The sequence below is a fragment of the Lepidochelys olivacea genome, assembly GCF_965140295.1.
Source record: "Lepidochelys olivacea isolate rLepOli2 genome assembly, chromosome: 9".
Lineage (NCBI taxonomy): Eukaryota > Metazoa > Chordata > Testudines > Cheloniidae > Lepidochelys > Lepidochelys olivacea.
The window spans coordinates 51,823,542-51,846,755 of NC_140419.1; the positions used below are offsets into that span (position 1 = coordinate 51,823,542).

The 23,214-nt window shown below is 45.7% G+C and overlaps 1 pseudogene across 1 annotated transcript; it reads right to left on the reverse strand.

Annotated features, from left to right (window-relative positions):
* Positions 1-15,523: 15,523 nt before the first annotated feature.
* On the reverse strand, positions 15,524-17,766 carry LOC311525842 (alpha-1,4-N-acetylglucosaminyltransferase pseudogene; annotated as a pseudogene). Its single transcript has 2 exons — positions 17,356-17,766; positions 15,524-16,135 (listed from the first exon to the last, which is right to left on the reverse strand). The product of its transcript is annotated as an alpha-1,4-N-acetylglucosaminyltransferase pseudogene (transcript).
* Between the last annotated feature and the right edge of the window lie 5,448 nt (positions 17,767-23,214).

Here is a 23,214-nt window from a genome sequence, read left to right on the forward strand (position 1 = left end):
GGTAGATACGCTGGAGGGGAGGGATAGGATACAGAAGGACCTAGACAAATTGGAGGATTGGGCCAAAAGAAATCTGATGAGGTTCAATAAGGATAAGTGCAGGGTCCTGCACTTAGGACGGAAGAACCCAATGCACAGCTACAGACTAGGGACCGAATGGCTAGGCAGCAGTTCTGCGGAAAAGGACCTAGGGGTGACAGTGGACGAGAAGCTGGATATGAGTCAGCAGTGTGCCCTTGTTGCCAAGAAGGCCAATGGCATTTTGGGATGTATAAGTAGGGGCATAACGAGCAGATCGAGGGACGTGATCGTTCCCCTCTATTCGACATTGGTGAGGCCTCATCTGGAGTACTGTGTCCAGTTTTGGGCCCCACACTACAAGAAGGATGTGGATAAATTGGAGAGAGTCCAGCGAAGGGCAACAAAAATGATTAGGGGACTGGAACACATGACTTATGAGGAGAGGCTGAGGGAACTGGGATTGTTTAGCCTGCAGAAGAGAAGAATGAGGGGGGATTTGATAGCTGCTTTCAACTACCTGAAAGGGGGTTCCAAAGAGGATGGCTCTAGACTGTTCTCAATGGTAGCAGATAACTGAACGAGGAGTAATGGTCTCAAGTTGCAGTGGGGGAGGTTTAGATTGGATATTAGGAAAAACTTTTTCACTAAGAGGGTGGTGAAACACTGGAATGCGTTACCTAGGGACGTGGTAGAATCTCCTTCCTTAGAGGTTTTTAAGGTCAGGCTTGACAAAGCCCTGGCTGGTATGATTTAACTGGGAATTGGTCCTGCTTCAAGCAGGGGGTTGGACTAGATGACCTTCTGGGGTCCCTTCCAACCCTGATATTCTATGGTTCTATGATTCTATGATTATCCGTATATTTATTCTTTAATTTGAAAGATATGTTTGGCAGTAATGATTGCTATTCCTCTTTTATTTGATGTTCCTGGAAAAATATAAGAAGTGTGGAACCAGTTACCTTTGAGGGGTTTATGTTCTTATTTAAGGTGTGAGGTTTTGTTTTTTTTTTGTTTTTTTTTTGTAGAAAACATATCTGGGGCCTCAGTTTTAATAGCTTGAAAACCCTTTTTTCCCTTTTTAAATTACGGTTAGGACTGGTGGCATTTATGGAATTCAGTTCAATCATATTAGCCATGATCAAAGAGATTTAAACTGTTATTTGGTAGATATAATTGTATGAAGAAAAAATAAAGCCAAATATTGGAATTTTTATCTATCAGAAATTTTTAGAATACAGATTTTTAATTGAAAGTCTGTTTGTGCCATTGGTACGTCTCTCTCCTCAATGAAACAAAAAGTCTTATTCAACATGAAATATCCATTTCCATTCTTTGGATCCAAAGAATTTTCGAGATTATTTTTTAATTTTAATTACTCCTAATCAATTTTCCTCCCTGTCAAGGCTGATTCCCCACTCTGGCACTTAGAGTGCAGAAGGTGGGGGCCCGCAAGGATTCTAAAAATTAATACTGACCACTCCAGGCTTGTATTAAACTCCCAAGGTTACAGCTTCTCTCTGTCCTTGGATGGGTAGATGCTGCCACCACCCAAGTGAAAAAACCCCTTTCTGGCGCACTTAGGAATTCCTTCCTGTAGGATACCCTCAAGCTCTTTCACACCCCTGCCCCCCGGGGAAGAGCTGAGAAAGAAAATCAAAGGAAATAAGCTATTGCCACCAGCTAATTAAACAACATATGCACAAATCTCTTAGGATACCAAAAAAACCCAAACAACCCCCACCAATCCTGTGCTTAAAAAAGGTAAATTTTATTAAAAACAAAAAGAAAGAAAATATATATGGAACTTAGGCTTTGCTAGATTAAAAAACCCACTTATAAAAATTAAACATCAAGAGTAACCTTCTTGAGTTCCACCTTAATGGTTACAAGCAAAACCAAAGAGTTTGGGAGTTAGCACAGAGGAGTCCACAAGCCAATAAAAAATAAAAGAAATAACCCTAATCATGTCTTCCTAGGCCAGTGGTGGGCAAACTATGGCCCGGGGGCCACATCCGGCCCTCCAGATGTTTTAATCCAGCCCTCGAGCTCCTGCCAGGAAGTGGGGTCTGGGGCTTGCCCTGCTCTGGCGCTCCAGCTGGGGACCAGGGTCGGGGTCTTGCCCCACTCCATGTCCCCCTTCTGGCTTCTACGTGTAGGTGCAGCCAGAGGGCTCCGCATGCTGCCCCCACCCCAAGCGCTGCCCCCGCAGCTCCCATTGGCTGGGAACCGCAGCTGGGAACCGCAGGGAATGGGTTGGGAACCGCAGCCAATGGGAGCTGCAGGGGCGGGGCCTGCGGACAGGGCAGCACACAGAGACACCTGGCCGCATCTCCACATAGGAGCTGGAGGGGGGAGATGCCGCTGTTTCTGAGAGCTGCTTGAGGTAAGCGCTGCCCGCAGCCTGCCCCCCGAACCCCTCCCATGCCCCAATCCTGATCCCCTTCTCACCCTCCAAACCCCTCGGTCCCAGCCAGGAGCACCCTCCTGCACCCCCAACCCCTCATCCCCAGCCCCACCCCAGAGCCTGCACCCCCAGCCGGAGCCCTCCTGTCCTCCAACCCCCAATTTCATGAGCATTCATGGCCTGCCATACAACTTCCATACCCAGATGTGGCCCTGGGGCCAAAAAGTAACATCTCTATACAGTTGCATTAGCCTTTGTAGCTAGAAATTTTAATGTGGGTTAAAATCTACAAACTGTAAAATGTAGCAACTATTTAACCATTAAAATCAAGACATCAGTTGCAAGATGGTAAACACTGAGAACAGAATTTTAGAATCATCCAGAATGGGATGGAATACCTGCTGTTGTACATTCCTACAGAGAATACTCCTGAGGGCATTCTGTGCCAAAAAAATAAAATTCTGCACACAATATTTTAAAACTCTGCAAAATTCTGCCAATTGTATTTGTCAAATAAATGTAGAGGCTCCAGCATGGTATTGGGGAGCACAGGCCACTGGCTGCACAGAGGTGGGAGATGCAAAGACGGGGCCTGCACCAGAAATACCCCATGGCCTTGCCCCTCCATGCCAGGTGCACCACGTAGGCTCAGCAAGGCAGGATCCAAGAGTGGTGGGGTTTAGTGTGGGGGATCCAGGTGTGGGTTGAGAGGATTCTGTGTGGGGTAATCCAGGTGCAGGCAGCTCAGTGGGGGATCTGGGTGTGGAGGGGATCTGGATGTACAGGGGTTTGTTGGGGGGTTCTGGTGCAATGGTAATGGGTCTCTGGAGGAGGGTCCAGGTGAAGGTCACTGAGACTCAGCGGAGGGGGTCTGGGTGTCAGGGACTCAGTGGGGGTCCAAATGCTGGGGGAGTGGGGCTCAGAAGAGGGTGGGGATCCAGGTGCAATTGGGTAGGCTTTGTGGGATGGGGATCAGGGTGCTCATTGTGGTGGTCCAGGTGCGGGGGAAGTGGGGCTCATCAGAGGGGTTCTGAGTGCAGGGGGGACGAAGCTTGGCAGGAGGGTATGGTTATGACGGGGTCTGGATGCACAGGAGTTGGGTGGATGGGGGAGCAGCTCCCTGTACAGGGATCCTTCCCCCTGCAGCTGAGGAGCGATGGGTGCAGGAAGCATGGGGGGAGTGGGGCAGTTTGCAGAGCTTCCTGCAGCCAGGGTAGAAATCTGGGGGTGCATCTGACCCAGCCCCAGTTGCTGTGTAGAGGAAGAGGAAGTCCCATCCTGCCCAGCCGAGCCAAGACTAGCAGCTGAGCCTAGCACAGGTTAGGAGCGGTGGTGAGCTGGAGCTGGTTTGCACCGGTTCGCTAGAACCGGTTGTTAAATTTAGAAGCCCTTTTAGAACCGGTTGTTCCGCAAGGGACAACTGGTTCTAAAAGGGCTTCTAAATTTAACCGGCCAAAAGTGGCGCCTTAGACGCCGACTCCACGGGTGCTCCAGCCCTGGAGCACCCAAGGGGAAAATTTGGTGGGTGCAGAGCACCCACCGGCAGTTCCCCACCCCACCCCTGGCCCCAGCTCACCTCACCTCCACTTCACCTTCACCTCCTCCCCTGAACGCGCCGCCCTGCTCTGCTTCTCCGCCCCCACAGGCTTCCCGCGAATCAGCTGTTCACACGGGAAGCCGGGGCAGGCTGAGAAGCAAGCGGCGGCTTCCCGCTCAGGCCCAGGGAGGCGGAGGTGCGCTGGGGCGGGAGGCGCGAGGAGGGCCACCCGCGTCGCAGCAGGTAACCCTGGGGGGGCACAGGGGAACCGCTTCCCGCCCCAGCTGACCTCTGCCACCCTCAGCCTGAGCAGGAAGCCGCTGCCTGCTTCTCAGTCCTCCCTGGCTTCCCATGCAAACAGCTGATTTGCGGGAAGCCGGGGGCGGAGAAGCAGAGCGGGGTGGCTCATTCGGGGAGAAGGTGGAGCAGAGGTGAGCTGGGGCCGGGCGCGTGCTCTGCACCCACCAAATTTTCCCTGTGGGTGCTCCAGCCCCGGAGCACCCAGGGAGTCAGCGCCTAAGGCACCACTTTTGATGTGATCAGTGGGGGAAGCAGCTGCTCCCCCCCAGCTACACTCCCCCACCCCAGGAGCCAGAGGGACCTGCCGGATGCTTCCTGGGAGCTGCCCTAGGTAAGCACCGCCTGGACTCTCCACCTCGCCCCCCGGCAGGTGCCTCTGGCTCTTAGGGGTGGGGTGGGCACCCACTATGGTGGCCCATGAGACCCTCCTGCCTGGTTCTGGGGGCAGACAGGGGAGGGGGGTGGATGGGGCAGGAGTTCTGGGGGGCGGGGGTGTGCAACGACCCCCTCGTGGGGTGAGGAGGGAACCCATTGTTAAAATTTTGGCAGCTTATCACTGGGTAGGAGCCAGCAGCCGGGACTTCCTCAGTTCCGCTTCCTGCCCCACAGTGATTTACCTCTCTGCCAGCTGCCTTGGACACCCGAAACATACTGTCGGGGAGGGTTGCATGACCACTCTTGTGACTTCCTTTTGCTGTGGGGAAGCAAAGAAATCTGCAAAGGACATAAATTCCATGCATGCACAGTGGTGCAGAATTCCCCCAGGAGTAAAAGAAGATATTTAGACAAAATGCCATTTATAAAATATTACATACCATATTTTCAGATCAACTCTGAACACCAAGAGGACTGACAACAGAGGGTTGTGTAGAGCAACAGCATTTTACTAGGTGTGTCATGCAATAGTAACAAGATGTCTAAGGATGGCATGTTGCAGAGGATATCATAGGACCTAATCACATTAACCACGCCATCAGGGGCTTGTTCACCTGCACATCTACCAATGTGATATATGCCATCATGTGCCAGCAATGCCCCTCTGCCATGTACATTGGCCAAACCGGACAGTCTCTATGCAAAAGAATAAATGGACACAAATGTGTCGTCAGGAATCATAAAAAGAAAAGGAGTACTTGTGGCACCTTAGAGACTAACCAATTTATTTGAGCATAAGCTTTCGTGAGCTACAGCTCACTTCATCAGATGCATACCGTGGAAAGTGTAGAAGATCTTTTTATACACACAAAGCATGAAAAAATACCTCCTCCCACCCCACTCTCCTGCTGGTAATAGCTTATCTAAAGTGATCACTCTCCTTACAATGTGTATGATAATCAAGTTGGGCCATTTCCAGCACAAAACCAGGTTTTCTCACCCCCCCTCCATACCCCCCCACACACAAACCCACTCTCCTGCTGACTGGACTTCTACATAGAGTGCTTCTGCTGATGTGCACGGGCTGAAATTGTGGAAAAGCAGCATCACTTGCCCCATAACCTCAGCCGTGCGGAACACAATGCCATCCACAGCCTCAGAAACAACTCTGACATCATAATCAAAAAGGCTGACAAAGGAGGTGCTGTTGTCATCATGAATAGGTCGGAATATGAACAAGAGGCTGCTCAGCAGCTCTCCAACACCACTTTCTACAAGCCATTACCCTCTGATCCCACTGAGAGTTACCAAAAGAAACTACAGCATTTGCTCAAGAAACTCCCTGAAAAAGCACAAGATCAAATCCGCACAGACACACCCCTGGAACTCCGACCTGGGATATTCTATCTACTACCCAAGATCCATAAACCTGGAAATCCTGGGCGCCCCATCATCTCAGGCATTGGCACCCTGACAGCAGGATTGTCTGGCTATGTAGACTCCCTCCTCAGGCTCTACGCTACCAGCACCCCCAGCTACCTTCGAGACACCACTGACTTCCTGAGGAAACTTCAATCCATCAGTGATCCTCCTGATAACACCATCCTGGCTACTGTGGATGTAGAAGCCCTCTACACCAGCATTCCACACAAAGATGGACTACAAGCCATCAAGAACACTATCCCCGATAATGTCACGGCTAACCTGGTGGTTGAACTTTGTGACTTTGTCCTTACCCATAACTATTTTACATTTGGGGACAATGTATACCTTCAGATCAGCGGCACTGCTATGGGTACCCGCATGGCCCCACAGTATGCCAACATTTTTATGGCTGATTTAGAACAACGCTTCCTCAGCTTTCGTCCCCTAACGCCCCTACTCTACTTGCGCTATATTGATGACATCTTCATCATCTGGACCCATGGAAAAGAAGCCCTTGAGGAATTCCACCATGATTTCAACAATTTCCATCCCACCATCAACCTCAGCCTGGTCCAGTCCACACAAGAGAGCCACTTCCTGGACACTACAGTGCTAATAAACAATGGTCACATAAACACCACCCTATACCGGAAACCTACTGACCGCTATTCCTACCTACATGCCTCCAGCTTTCACCCTGACCACACCACACAATCCATCATCTACAGCCAAGCTCTGCAATACAACCACATTTGCTCCAACCCCTCAGACAGAGACAAACACCTACAAGATCTCTATCAAGCATTCTTACAACTACAATACCCACCTGCGGAAGTGAAGAAACAGATTGATAGAGCCAGAAGAGTTCCCAGAAGTCACCTACTACTGGACAGGCCTAACAAAGAAAATAACAGAACGCCACTAGCCGTCACCTTCAGCCCCCAACTAAAACCCCTCCAACGCATTATTAAGGATCTACAACCTATCCTGAAGGATGACCCAACACTCTCACAAATCTTGGGAGACAGGCCAGTCCTTGCCTACAGACAGCCCCCCAACCTGAAGTAAATACTCACCAGCAACCACATACCACACAACAGAACCACTAACCCAGGAACCTATCCTTGCAACAAAGCCCGTTGCCAACTGTGCCCACATATCGATTCAGGGGACATCATCACAGGGCCTAATAACATCAGCCACACTATCAGAGGCTCATTCACCTGCACATCCACCAATGTGATATATGCCATCATGTGCTAGCAATGCCCCTCTGCCATGTACATTTGTCAAACTGGACGGTCTCTACATGAAAGAATAAATGGACACAAATCAGATGTCAAGAATTATAACATTCATAAACCAGTCGGAGAACACTTCAGTCTCTCTGGTTACGCAATTACAGACATGAAAGTTGCTATATTACAACAAAAAAACTTCAAATCCAGACTCCAGCGAGAAACTGTTGAATTGGAATTCATTTGCAAATTGGATACAATTAACTTAGGCTTGAATAGAGACTGGGAGTGGCTAAGTCATTATGCAAGGTAACCTATTTCCCCTTGTTTTTTCCTAGCCCCCCGCCCCCCAGACGTTCTTGTTAAACCCTGGATTTGTGCTGGAAATGGCCCACCTTGATTATCATACACATTGTAAGGAGAGAGGTCACTTTAAATAAGCTATTACCAGCAGGAGAGTGGGGTGGGAGGAGGTATTTTTTCATGCTTTGTGTGTATAAAAAGATCTTCTACACTTTCCACAGTATGCATCCGATGAAGTGAGCTGTAGCTCACGAAAGCTTATGCTCTAATAAATTGGTTAGTCTCTAAGGTGCCACAAGTACTCCTTTTCTTTTTGCGAATACAGATTAACACAGCTGTTACTCTGAAACCTGTCAGGGATCATAACATTCAAAACCCGGTAGGAGAACACTTCAATCTCTCTGGCCACTCAGTAAAAGATTTAAGGGTGGAAATTTTGCATGAGAAAAGCTTCAAAAACAGACTCCAATGAGAAACTGCTGAGCTTGAATTAATATGCAAACTAGATACCATTAACTTGGGTTTGAATAGAGACTGGCAGTGCCTGAGTCATTAGACATATTGAATCTATTTTCTTAAGTATCCTCACACCTTCTTGTCAACTGTCTAAACGGGCCATCTTGATTACTACTACAAAAGTTTTTTTCTCCTGATGATAATAGCTCATCTAAACTAATTACCCTCTTACAGTTTGTATGGTAACTTCCAACTTATCTGTATGTGTATATATGTGTGTATGTGTGTGTGTATATATATATATATATCTTACTATATGTTCCATTCTATGCATCTGATGAAGTGGGCTGTAGCCCACGAAAGCTTATGCTCTAATAAATTTGTTAGTCTCTAAGGTGCCACAAGTACATTCAAAAAGCAGTCGGAGAACACTTCAGTCTCTTTGGTCACTCAATTACAAACCCAAAAGTGGCAATTCTTCAACAAAAAAACTTCAAAAACATACTCCAACGAGAGACGCTGAATTGGAATTAATTTGCAAATGGGATACAATTAACTTAGGCTTGAATAAAGACTGGGAGTGGATGGGTCATTACACAAAGTAAAACTATTTCCCCATGTTTATTCCACCCCTCACTCCCTGCTGTTCCTCAGACTTTCTTGTCAACTGCTGCAAATGGCCCACTTCGATTATCACTACAAAAGGCTTTTCCCCCCAGCTCTCCTGCTGGTAATAGCTCACTTTACCTGATCACTGTCCTTACAGTGTGTATGGTAACACCCATTGTTTCATGTTCTCTGTGTATATAAATCTCCCCACTGTATTTTCCACTGAATGCATCCAATGAAGTGGGCTGTAGCTCACGAAAGCTTATGCTCAAATAAATTTGTTAGTCTCTAAGGTGCCATAAGTCTCTCATTTCTTTTTGCGGATACAGACTAACATGGCTGCTACTCTGAAACCAGCTCAGTAGTTATCAGAACAATTCTAGTAATAAATCCTTTATTGATATCCAAAATAGTGAAGCTCCCGAATTGCCTTGTGAGCTCCCTCCAAGGAATACTGCCCATAGGTAGGAATGATCAGTTCCTATTGTCTAGCCTGAGCAAAACAACTTTGGTATACTCCCTTGAGTCATCAGTTTCGCAATAAACAAATCTAGTGTTCTCCCTTGAACCATTGTTCTTTCCCTACAAAAAACCTTACTCATGCTCAAGTAAGTGTTCTGATGCCTGGATCCAAAATCTGCAACAGTTCCACTGGGACTTCATCTTCTCCTGACTGATCAAGCTGAGGGCTCTGTTTATCTCCAGCAGTCCGGATGCTCAGCTACCACCACCACCTGGGAACCCTGATCAATTCAAGCTTCACAGAGTGGTGAGAACCCAGTCCCCCCCCCACCCCCGTATAGCTTTTTGACCCTGACTTGTGTGATCAGTTATAGTTTTCTAAACCTGACTTTTATAATCAAATTTAAGTTAGATTTAATATTATAACTGTTTTGTTTGTTTGCCTCCCCTGTGGTTATTTCCTGGCAATAAATAACTTTCATGGTTAAGCTGGTTGTCTCTCTCTCTCCCTCTCTCTTCCTCCCTACCCCCTTGTGGGTGTTCTGTTCTGAACCCCCTGTTCACTCTGCAGCAATGCTCATCGTACCTAAGCTAAAGATCCCTGCAGCACCCAAAAATCCTGTGGCAGTTGCTCATCAAGTGGGTTACTACCAGAACAATTGTAATGTGAAAGTGGGGATAGGGATGGGCTGAACCTGGGACATATGAGGGTGGCAGATTGAAAGTGCTGCTCGACCCAGCCAGCTCAGGCGTGCTCTATTCCAGTGCGGTGCCCAGGGCATAGGAGGGTGACAGCTGGGAGGTGTTGTTCCACCCAGCCTGCTGAATCCAAGGTCCTATGAGGGTGACACCTTGGAAGCCTACTGAATCCAGGGATATATAAGGGGTCAGCTTGGGAGTGCTGATTAACCCAGTGTTATGTTCAGCTGGTGTTATCTGGACTGGTGATTTGCTAGGTCACTCCAATCCTTGACTCTGGGAGCCAACCTTACCCTGATCTGCTGTGAGAACCCCCACTCCTGGGCTGTTCACACCCCACCTCTGGCATGTAAGCTGCTCCCAGCGACCTGCAAGCAAATGAGACTAGCCAATATCTCTGGTCCCAGACACAACCCTAGGAACCTCCTCCAGTTATGCCTGTTGGACACTGCAAGCTTATATGAGTTCATCAATTTAACAAAGAAATTTATATGTTCCAGCCTTGTTATCCCAAGAGGAGTCTCTGACATGCTTCAGACCAAACGCACTGCTTCAGGTAGAATAAACAGACAGATTTATTAACTACAAAAGATAGATTTCAAGTGATTATAAGTCAAAGCACAAGAAGTCAGATCGGGTCAAATGAAATAAAAGCTAAATGCATTCTAAACTGATCTTAACATTTTTGGTGCCCTTACAAACTTAGATACTTCTCACCACAGGCTGGCTGGTTGCGCTTCAGCCAGGCTCTCCCCTTTGATCAGAGCTTCAGTTGCTTGGTGGTGGTGTCTGTACATGGAGGTGGAAGAGAGAGAGCTTGGCAAACGTCTCTGCCTTTTATCATGTTCTTTCTTCCCTCTTGGCTTTGCCCTCCCCTTCAGAGTCAGGTGAGAATTACCATCTTGTAGTTTCTGACTGACCAAGGGAAGCGGGGTGACTCACTCTAGAGTCCAACAGATCCTTTGTTGCTGCCTAGGCCATTTCCTGTGATCCTGTGTTCCTGTGAGGTTGGGCTGGGTTTGTCCCATACATGCCCTGATGAGGTGTGAACTGCCCCTCTGTTCCTGGAGTTTTGCATGAAATTACAACCTATAAAATTACTATAACAACAATGCTCAGTGCATCATGAACCTTCTGAAGACCCTCACATGACAAACTTTGTATTGGTTACCACACAATCATATTATAAGGATGAACATGGAGGTACAGGGTGTTCCCCCGAGGTACAGAGTGTCACAATGGCCTCACCCTGGAGCCCTCACCCTCTCCCGCACTGCAAACTCATGAGCCAGCTTGATGAAAATGAGCAAGTGAATGAGGGTAGGGAGAGTGAGCGACAGAGGTAGGGGGGATGGAGTGAGTGGGGGCAGGGCCTCGGAGAAGGGGTAGGGTTGGGGCCTCAGAGGAGGGGTGGGGCAGAGGGTGGGGCAAGAGTGTTCCGTTTTGTCCAATTAGAAAGTTGGCAACCCTAGTGTACATACTCTCCCTAGTTAATTCTACTGTAATTGATGAAGCAGACAAAAGGCTACAGAATGCACTCTGCTTGTTAGCCGCTTTGTTTACAAAAGATACCGTATCACAAATGGAAAACGTTTGATAACGGATTATTAAATTGGCATCCCCTGTGCATCCCCTGTGTTTAGATTTCTAAACAGCCTTTCAAGCAGAGCAGGAAGGGATTTGCCTTTTAGACTTCTTAGAAGTCCGGGTTTGAAAGGATTTGAATTAACACTGGGAAAGAATCCAGCTTACATTTCTTTCTAAGTAAATGTAATCCCCTCATAAAAGGCCAGGAGACTAAATGGTGGGAAGACCTTCTGCTGTTGTGGCTTGCAAATCATACCACAGGAAAGACAGGGTGCGGGTTTGTTTGTACCACAGAGTGGAGGAAAGCATCATGGTGAATAATCACGACAGGATGTGATGGGACAGGGTGCTGAACAATCTTTTCATTTTTCTCTCAGGGTGTAGCTACACTGCAGCTGGAGGTGTAATTTCCAGAACAGGTGTAAGGCTTTAGGGATGAGACCCCAGGCTTGCAGATCCTGGAACAGCTGATAGTCCCACATCATCACCAGGAGCCCATGCAAAGCCACAGCCAGTACTCCTTGGGGAATTCTGCGCTACTGCGTACCTGCATAATTAATGAGCCCAGCATATTTTTTAATTTTTTGCACCCCCCCAAAAAAAAGCTTCTGCCAAAATGTTGTTGCAGTTCTGCCTTTTGCCCACCAGATGGTGCCATGGCACAACAACAGCGGTAGCTTCGGGCAGAAAACAACTTCTGTAGATCTGCTTTTTGCTCACAAGAGGTCATTGTGTTGATAAACCAAAGCAGCAGCTCCTGGCCAGCTAAGGAAGAGAAAGTCTACCTTCTTCACAGCACCTGTCAGGACAGGTCAGGAGACAGGGGCTATGGGGAGACAGACAGCATGGGGTGGTGGTGGGGTCAGACAGTGGCTCATAAGGACTAGTGGGAGAGGACAGACTGGGGCATGGGCTGAATGGGAGTGGAGGCGCAGAGCAACAGGTGGGAGAGAGGTGCGGAGCCACATGGTGATGGAGGGTGGGGTGCAGCACTACATAGGGACAGAAGGTGGCTGGGTGGGGGCCTAGAGACACATGGGGACAGGGGAAGGGGTACAGGGACACATAGGGACAGGGGAGTGTCTGGGTGGGGGCACAGAGACACATGGGGATGGGGGAGAGAGCTACATAGGGAGAGGGGGTGCAGGGCCACATGGGAATGTGGGAGTGGATGTCTGAGTGGGGCTGGAGGGACACATGTGGACAGGGGCTACAAGGACACATGGGGGTGCAGGAACACAATGGGACGGGGCAGATGTGCCTGACTGAATGGGAGAGGCAAGAGGTCAGCCAGGGTCTGCACAGGGGAAGTTATGTAACAATCCCTCCTCACCCCTGCCCACCCCCCCAAAAAAACCCTGTTCCATACTTTTCCCACCCGTACCCAACAACCTTCCAAGTTCACTCCCTGACTTCTTCCCAGCAATTTACATCCCTGTCCCTCAGCTCCTCCATTACCCCTGACTCCCCCACGCCTTTTCACTGCTTCTGAGGAGTGTGGGGAATACAGTTCTGTATTGTAGTTTAAATGAATTATTACTCAGAGTTCTGTATTAATATGCCTAGTAAGGAATCTATTTGTAAAAAAAAAATTTCCTGAATCTTTTTTGTTGCCTGTATTGTTACAGATATACTTACTGACAGGTATTTTGAAATAAATAATGAAAAATAATTGAAACTGGTGTGATTATACTGTGTTATTTTGAGAAATAAAATATGCAGAATTTTGCAGAATTTTAAAATATTGTGTGCAAACTTTTAATTTTTTTGTTGCAGAATTTTTAATTTTTTGGCACAGAATTCCCCCAGGACTAAGCCAGGGAGCAAGGTAGAGAGTCGGAGCTGCAGGAAGTACTGCTCAAGTGACCCAGAGTGACAATACCCTGGAGCCCTATTTAACCCTGGAGGGTGCCCCAGGAAGCTGATTGGGCAACCATGTAGACTTTGGATCTGCTTTGACTCCAGACCTCATCTTGTTGCCTGCTCTCCATTCTCTGATCTCAGCCTGACCCTGACCCTTGCCTCCTGACTGCAGCCTGGTGCTCTCTCTGGTCTCTGACCATCGCCTGACTTCAATTGCAACTCTTATTTATTGAACCTGGCTCTAGTGATTCCTCTGATCACTATCACTGCCATGTGGATCCCAGCCCAGCTGTAACTGCTTGGCCACACTGCCTGTGCCGTGGTCTCTTATATTACGTAAATGTACATGTGTTACCACTGATTGAGATAACATGCTAAAAATAGCAGTCTAGACATTGCCTGGTAGAGGCTAACTGCCTGCGGATGTACCGAGGGTCGTGCTTTCTCTGCCCCAATGCATATTTAATTATTCATACAAACTTGACCAAGCTTCATCAGGAGAGACTCTCACATCCGTATACCCCATAGTTAGGGCTATGATTTTGTCTTGGAAGTCATGGGATCCATGAGTCCCAGAGACCTATGTGACTTGAGCCCATGGCACCTGGGAGTTCCAGGGTCCCCTTGCTGCCTGTAGAGGCTGGGAACTGCGAGGTCCTCAGGAGCTCCCCGGGTGCCCCACAGCTTGTAGCCGCCGCGGGTGGCAGGGGAGCCCTGGGAGCTCCAAGCCAGGGCCCCCTGGGTAGTGTGTGGACCCTGAAGCTCCCCATTTTGTCATGCATATTTTTAGTAAAAGTCAGGGATAGGTCATGGGCTTCTGTGAATTTTTCTTCATTGCCTGTGACCTGTCCATGACTTTTACTAAAAATATGAGTGCAAAAGCTTAGCCTTACCTATAGTTCAGAGGTTTGGGCACACATCTAAGAGGTGGGAAGCCTAGGTTGCAATCCCTTCCCCTTACCAGGCATAGGGGGGAATTGAACTGGTGTCCCTTTCACCTGGTGTGAGTTCCCTAACCACTGGGCTAAAGGTTATAAGAGAGGAGTCCTTCCCATTTTGTGCTGAGTCAGGAGTGCTCAGAGCATACCTACCAGACTGGGTCCTGCAGGCAGCACATGTGAGTAGAGGCAGAAACATAGGTGCCAAGGGAACTTAAATCATGAGTTCAGCACCTGCAGGGTTAGGCAGTAGCTGAATGGGGGTTTTGTGGATTGCAGTAGTGCCTAAAACTGGGCTTTAGGTGCCTAGGTTCCTTTGTGGATCTTGACCTTCATCTCCATGCCTTGCTTTTCCAGCTGTACAATGGGGAGAATACCACTTCCCATCCTCACAAGTTGTTGGGAGACAAAATTCAATAATTTAAGTGAGCTGCCCAAATGCCGTAAGAATGGGGCCATATAAGTACTTAGAGAGATATATTAAGAAACAATGAATAAACACAACCCCCTTTCCTTTTCACTCCATCCCAGAAGCTTGAAGGAGATTTGAGAGGGGAATCCAGAGCCATTGGAGTGGGTTAGATATTTTATTTATATGTGCATTTAAAATGTCACTGTCCAGAAGGTAGGGTACATAGCTGAAGCAGAAGAGAGGAAAAATAAACAACGTTAATGAACAGTTGGAGTGGAGGAAGTTTGGGCTATGATTGTTTATTATATTTATTCTTACTGAACATTGATATTACAGTAGCACTGAGAGGGCTGAGACAGCTTGGGGCCTCATTACACAAAGTACTGTACAAGCACTCAGCAAATGACAAGAAAAAAATTCCCAAAGAATCTAAGGAGCCAGATTTTTAAAGGCATTTAGGCCCCTAAAGATGCAGATAGATGCCTAATGGGATTTTCAAAAGCACTTTTCTGCATCTGTAGGCACCAAATACCTTTGAAAATCTGACCCTTGGGTTTTTCAGTGGATCTTTGGCTCGCAAAGCCAACGAGATTTTTGAAAATGGGATTCAAGCTCCTAGATCACTTAGATACTTTGGAAAATTTTACCCTAAAGGACAAAACATACTTGTAATTGGTGATGACATGATATTTACACCCCCACCTTCTTACACATTTCATTAGGTCCTGGGGAAACTTGGGAGAAGAGGTGGTTTCTGAGAGACTCTTTCCTACGAAGTGGTCTGCAGACAGAAAATGGCTGAGTCACTGACTAAGAGGAGGTACACATTGTGCAGTTTATTTTAGTCACAGGACTATCAGGGCTGGAAAGGACACCTCGTTCTGCTAGATCCAGTCATTCAGTCTTATTTTGTTGCATATGACCACTGCCTTCTGTGCCTTGAATAAGGGCCTTATAAGTGGTGGGGCAGTATGTTTTGTACAGATTTTCCACTAACGTGTTACTTCCTGCAACCACAGTCTTGTGTTCCTTGTTCATGAAGTTCCACAGGTGCAAAGCATAGGAGTTGTTGAAGTCAGGGCTTCTCTTCCAAACCTTGTAGTACTGCCTCCATGCTGGGTAAGGGATGGGGTAGAAACGCTGAGGATGTAAGAAGGAAATGTTCTGACAGCTCTGATCCTCCACATTATGGAAATTGGTCAGGTTGCACAAGGCTTGCAGCCTCCTCGTCATTAAGAGGGGTCCTTGGTTTCCCCAAATGTGTCCATTGTAGTTTTGAACAAAATCTTTCATGCAATCCCAAATGAACCAGTGATGGTAAGGAAAGCCAAAAATCCCATTGCTGGAGAACTGGGAAGCCTGGGCTGCCAGGAAGTTTGTCACTGGAATAGGCCTGATGGAGATGACATCTGTGTCCATGTAGGTCCCACCGTATTTCCAGATGAGTGCAAGTCTGCTGGCATCAGAGCTGATATGAACCCAGTACTTTTCCTGGGTTGCATTTACCTGCAGAGTTGGAAAGGGATCACAGAGATGCAATTGTCTCCAGTTCAAAATTTCAGAACACCTGATCCCATTAGCTATATAGTGTATAAAACTCTCAACAGTGTCTATCCTCACTTTAATCCCTTTAAAAATTAATGGCCACCCCCCCTCCCGCTCCCGCCCCCAGCTATGAAACTTTGCTGGGAAAAGGCAAGAGCAGCTGTAGGTTTTGTTCAATGTGATTCTACAGGTGTTTCCAAGGTGCAGTAAACGCCGAGGAAACATGCAACATTTATGAAATAATGAGAATATGAATCATTAACTGTAATTTCCAGAAAAACAACCTTGCCCCATTTCACTTTACACACTCACTGTCTGATCCAAAGCCCACAGATTCTCATTGACTTCAGTGGGCTTTGGAACTCGCCTTTCCTGGTATTCTCTAAAGAGGATAAAAAGTGAGAGAGAAATTCAGGCCTTAGTTATGCTGGTGCACAGAGGGCTGGTGTAGCAGTTTAGCAGCCAACTGCCTGATTATTCTCCAGACTCTCCGCTTTCATTTAAAAATAAATAAAATAAAGAAGTCCTTAACTGTAATGGTTGCCAACAGATCCATGAAAACATGGAACAAGTGCAAACTAATGCAGTGATGCCTGCCTGAGTTTTCAGACAGGACTCAAAGGACTCAGAACAAGAACTCAAAGGGGTGTGAACTCCCTGAACAACAGTTCTGAGAGGCGTGGGTTGACCTTGGAAGACCATCACTGCCTTTCCTGCCCCCAAATTGACCTCTGAATGACCCTCTCACTTCTAGAGCTTGTCCCCCGACATTTTCATTGCTGTGTCTGACACCTTTAACAAGCACTGAAATCATTTTTCCCAAACAATAAATGCTTATTTTAAATTCATGCTGACTAAAATTTTTCAAATACAACTTCTTTATAAAAAAAAATTCCCTTTTAAAAAAAGATGTTGATTAACCATTTTGATAAAATATGCTTATCAAAATCATTACTGACATGTCCGTTTGCCATAACTCCTGTCATCAGGAAATGGAAAATGTCCATAACAATTTCAATAAATATTTTGACTAATGCATGGCAAATCATCAAGAAACAGGGATCCATATTGAATGCAACAAAACAACAACAGCTTCAAAACTTCAAAACAATGTGCAAAAATGTTCCTTTAATTTTCTACCACCTCTATTTTAAATCTTGTTCAAAAACATTTCCTCTCACCTTGTGATACCATGGCAGCAGAGGTGTCTCCTGGAACAAAGTTTCCATCTGGAAAGGAAAAATGAAGACATTCTTCATAGCAGATAAAAGTGAGAAGGCTGTGTAAGTGGAATTTGAATCCAGCCATGTGCTATTGTTCAGCCCTTTCATGAAGAAAACAACAGGTCTGTCATGGTAGATCCTGGTAGCAGATTCCACAGAACATGAAACCAACGGAGGAGGCTCAAGGCGATCTGTAGTCTCCACAAAGATGATGCTTCTGCTCTGGCTCATAATATCCTCTTGTGTCAGGAATTGCTTAGAAATAGGCATGCATGACAAGACGCAGCCAGACTGCAGGGTGATTTCATACAAAATGGCAAAGACAAAGACAAAAAAGAAACAGAGCACTATTTGGATCTCCTTCAACATCCTTGCTTTTCCTTGGACATCTGAGTCTTAAATAACAAACAAAGTCAATGTTAGTGGTTCATTGTTTATCCCAGGGAAAAATGTGACAGGAAAGGATTTCAAAAAGTATTATGACCTTTGATTATTTTGTATGTGGTTGCCAGTGTATTATGTAACTGGTGAATCAAGAGTTAAACCAACTCACATACCTGAGTTGGCATCAACCTCTTTGACTCAGGCAGTTTATCATAGAATATCAGGGTTGGAAGGGACCTCAGAAGATCATCTACTCCAACCCCCTGCTCAAAGCAGGACCAATCCCCAATTTTTGCCCCAGATCCCTAAATGGCTCCCTCAATGGTTGAACTTACAACTCTGGGTTTAGCAGGCCAATTCTCAAATCACTGAACTATCCCTCACCCAAAAGAGCCTTATGAAAAAGGCTTGTCAACTATCTATGAATTGGAATCCTGAAGTTTGCAGTCCTCAAACCAGAAGAGTTCTCCACTGAACTTAATGGAACTCAGTGGCAACGAAAAGGGCCCTACATCATAACAGGAAGGAGAAACTGACATGAATCTAATTGAGTGGCACAAGCAAGGTACCCTACTGAGCTAAGATATGGTGGGTGTTTGAAGAAGACACAATTAAAGGTGTCAATAACAGAACAACCTCCTGCCTTGTCTTGGGAGCTCCATATAAGGGAGCAGCAGAGTCAACAGTCACTCACACCTTTCAGATCATATGAGATCCCAAAGGAAGTGGGTCGTGTACTTTTGTATGTATATTCTCACTGTGGGGCATTTAGTTTCTTCTAATATTACCAGTCTACTTGGCTGTGCAGTTCCTGTGGAACCTAGGGTTATTATCCATTCACAGTCCATTTTATTTTGGCTGCATGAAGTGAAAAATAAATGCACAGGCCAAATTCAACATTGCTGCACAACGCCACAGAACCTGAGTAGATCAGAAGTTGCTTCAGGAGGGAGGCAGAATTTGGCCCTATATCTGGACTACACTGTGTTTCAGGTGCGTTCACTCTGGGTGTGCCACTTGATTGCATGTTACCAGTGCATATCCAGTATAGACAAATCTGCCAATGCTCATTAGCCAGCCTGAGATTTTGAATAGCAGCCTCAGTGCTTAAGGAGTCTATTTGTTTTATGTTCAGGATAAGGCTGCAAGACAGAAAGTGATACACACCTGGGCTCCCATTACAGCGTAGGGCATGAGGGTGATTGTTTGACAGTTGTGGATTTGAGGTGTCTGAAGGGGAAATCTGCAGTAACCATCTATAGTAGTCGTCAAGCCTGTGAGCAAACTGAGTAAATTGTACTTCCAGTAAAGATAGGAGATACACCCACATTTCTTTATCTGGTAACTTTTCTTATTAACTAATAGGATCAGAATATAGACAAAGTACCATGTACTGCACATCAATTATCAGACACAGATGAACATGATATGTTGGGGAAGAGTCAACATGGCTTTTTGCCAAGGGAAATCATGCCTCACCAACCTATTAGAATTCTTTCAGGAGATAAACAAACATATGGTCATGGGGGATCCAGTTGATATTGCATACTTGGACTTTCAGAAAGCCTTTGACAAGATCCCTCACCAAAGGCTCTGAAGCAAACTAGGCAGGCTTGGGATAGGAACAAAGGGTAGGAAGAAATGGCCAGTTTTCACAGTGGAGAGACATAAATAGCAGGGTCACCCCGAAGGATCAGCACTGAGACCGGTGCTGTTCAACATATTCATAAGTGATCTGGAAAAGGGGGTAAACAGTGAGGTGGGAAAGTTTGCAGATGATACAAAATTACTCAAGATAGTTAAGTCCAAAGCTGACTTTGAAGAGTTAGAAAGGGATCTCACAGAACTGGGTGACTGGGCAACAAAATGGCAGATGAAATTCAGTGTTGATAAATGCAAAGTAATACACCCTGGAAAACATAATCCCAACTGTATATATAAAATGATGGGGTCTAAATTAGCTGTTCCCACTCAAGAAAGAGAGCTAGGACTCATTGTGGATAGTTCTCTGAAAACATCCAATCAATATGCAGCAGCAGTCGTAAAGGCTAACACAATGTTAGGACCCAATAAGAAAGGGATAGATAATAAAACAGAAAATATCATAATCCTGCTATATAAATCTATGATATGCCCACACCTGAAATACAGCATGCAATTCTGTTTGCCCTTTCTAAACAATGATATTTTAGAATTGGGAAAAGTACAGAGAAGGGCAACAAAACTGATGGGGGGTATGGAAGAGCTGTCAAATGAGAGATTAAAAAAACAGGGATTGTTCATCTTAGAAATGAGATTACTAAGGGTGGATATGATAGAGGTCTATAAAATCATGAATGGTGTAGAGAAAGTGAATAAGGAAGTATTATTTACCCCTCACATAATACAAGAATCCAGGGTCACCCAATTAAATTAATAGGCAGTAGGTTAAAAACAAACAGAAGGAAGCACTTTTTTTGCACAACACACAGTCAACCTGTGGAACTCATTGCCAGAGGACATTGTGAAGGCCAAAAGTATAACTGGGTTAAAAAAAGAATTATATAAATTCATGCACGATAGGTCCCTCAATGACTATTAGCCAAGATCGTGAAGGATGTAACCCCATGCTCTGGGTGTCCATAAACCTCTGACTGCCAGAAGTTGGGAGTGGACTCAATAATTCCCCTGTTAATCCCCTTTGAAGAATCTGACACCACATACTGTTGGAAGACAGGCTACTGGGCTACATCAACCATTCGTCTCTCCCAGGCCATTCTTACGTTCTTAAGCTACATCAAAACTCTACTGTGAGGTCCCTGGATGCTCTGGCATGTTGGTGGAAATTGAGCCTCCCCTGGATTGTTTATTTGGATGTTAAATTTACTTTGCTCTACGTTGTTGCCACCTATTCAGTTTTCAGTGAGCCACTGACTGCTGTAACGGCACCATAGAAATTGTTTAGGGGAAGCTAGAGGGTTTGGCAGTGATTACACTGTAGCAACGGATAGGAATGATACAGTTCCCTATAAGTTCTGGAGAAAAAAAAGGCAGGTCTTGGTTGCAGCCTCAATGTGAAGGCAGAAGGAGAAGGAGTCAAATATGTTTATATGTATGTGCATGCACACTGTGTGTATGTCGGTGCATGTGTGTGTGTGTGTGTGTACATATGGTTTAGAATCTCAGAGTCACATACAAACTTTCCTTTTATTTTTTTCTTTCCTTTCCAAGTCTTCATTCCCATTTAGCTAATAATTCATCCCAAGGGGCTGATGCTGGAAGAGCTGGACCTTCCAGTTCCATTGTGAAAGATGGTGCCCAGCCTTCCAATGCCTGATGTGTTTGGGGTTCAGGGAAGGTGAGGGGGAGAGTGTACAGCTGACTCAGCAATCAACCAGCTTCAACTTTTCAAAAAGACCGTCGTGCACTGTAGACCACTGCCCCTCCAGCAGCCTGTACTTGTCACGTAAATACAATTTGCCAGTGAGACCTGGACAACAATGAACCAAAGTGTGGAAAGGACATGAGAAATAATAAATAGAGGTAAGTATGTTGACCCTCAAATAGAACCTCTCTGTGTGTGTCTCTCTCTCACACATACCCCTTCTGTAATATTTCTAGTTCTTGTAAAATGCATAAACTTAGGATGAAATCCTGCCTCCACATAAGTCAAAAAGAGTTTTTTCATCAACTTCAGCGGGGCCAGGATTTCACCTTTAGTCTTTTAGAATTTTAGCTCCCAACTAAAATGAATCCCTCACACATATGAAGATGGAGATTTTGTTCTTCCAATGAAGTTGAGGTGTTGGAGCACTGTCTCTGCAGCTGTTAACATTTTAAAGTCTTGGCTCCATTTTCTTGGTAATATTAGCTTGAAACAGAAGACCAAGCAGTTGCATTGATTAAAAATGGGAATATCAAAATATTCTCATTTCTGACTCCATATTTCCCATTTGATGGCCTAAAAATCTGATGTCTCAATTCTTTCTGAGGACCCCAACACAAGTGTGGTTGCAATAAATTTCAGAATACTCCAGAAGGCATATTGTGGAAACAGAATAAGCCGACATGCCAACAGATGTCAGTTCTGTGTGTGACAACATGAAGAAAAAACATGAATCTTTGTTGTCTTATTTCAAGGAATTGTTTTCTGTGGTTGGTGTTCCAAAGCCAGTAGGTGGGGAGTTACTTATTCAATTCACATTTGACCTGGAGACAACTGTTATCAGAATGTTCACTTCTCTTCTCAAGTTAAGAGGGCTGCAGAACCAAACATTAAAAATACATCCCAGCCATTAAATAGATTATCCTGTCAAGTGGTTGCTTTTTCTCGTGCATCAGACAAGATGCCAACTTGCTGGCCCTCCTTGACAAGATATTTCTATTCTCTTGGTCATTTCAGTATTTCAAACACAATATGTAAAAGTGGATGAGGCTGTGAGAAAGAGTAGCAAGAATGCCAAGCTGTTACAGCACTGGAAACATTGTGTGATAATTCCCTCAACTCAGTCTGTGAAATACTTGTTAAAGAAAGGTACAATCTAATTGCCAGTAAATAATACAACTTTGTGTAGACAACTTCCACAAGTGGAGGGGCAGGTCAGTTGGCCCACTCATTATATCTAACATTTGCCATCTTACCAACACTTGTGACAATTATACTTCTGCAATGTCTTGGAGGTGTCATGGATCATGAGATGCTATGGGAAGTTCTGCCATTAACAGACTGACGATAACTTTTCTCATCAGACAAAGGCAGTGTTTGAGGAGACCCTGGAACCTGAGTGAAAACATTTCGCTCAGACTCTGGCCAGATATGACAGAGGTGATGCTGGTAAGAAGAGGGAAGAAGTTTGAGGAACTGTGAGGAACTACAACCTCACTCTCTGTTTGGAGCACCGACTCCTTATAGCCAAAGGTGCAATACCATGTTGGGGTTCTTTTGGTGACTTCACTGGTCCTGGGTAAGAATGTTGTTTTCTCTCTTTGTCCCGCCGGCAGATTACCCCATTTTTTCTTAGATGCAAGACTAGCCATGGTGATACACATCATCTTTACCACCAGGCTAGACTAGTACAGCAGGCCACCCTAGGAAGGGTATACAGTGTCTATATTGTTTGCATTTTAGTGTTTGGGGCATTCTTAGGCCTGGTCTACACCAATTTTGTACTGGAATAACTCTGTCCATCATGGGTGTAATTTTATACCAAACTAGTTATCCAGGTACAAAGCCTAGTGTGGACACAGTTATCAAGGTGCCTTGAACACCTTCCTTTATGAATATTAATGCTACCAGTATAAGCCCCTTTATACCAATTTAGCTATATCCACACTGGGGTGGGGAGGAGGGGGCACCGCTTTAACTCAGCCGGTATAGTTCAAAAATACCAGTTGCTTCATCTCTTGTGCTTTTATTTTATCTTCTTCATCTGGCTCCACTCCCCTTTTCCTGAT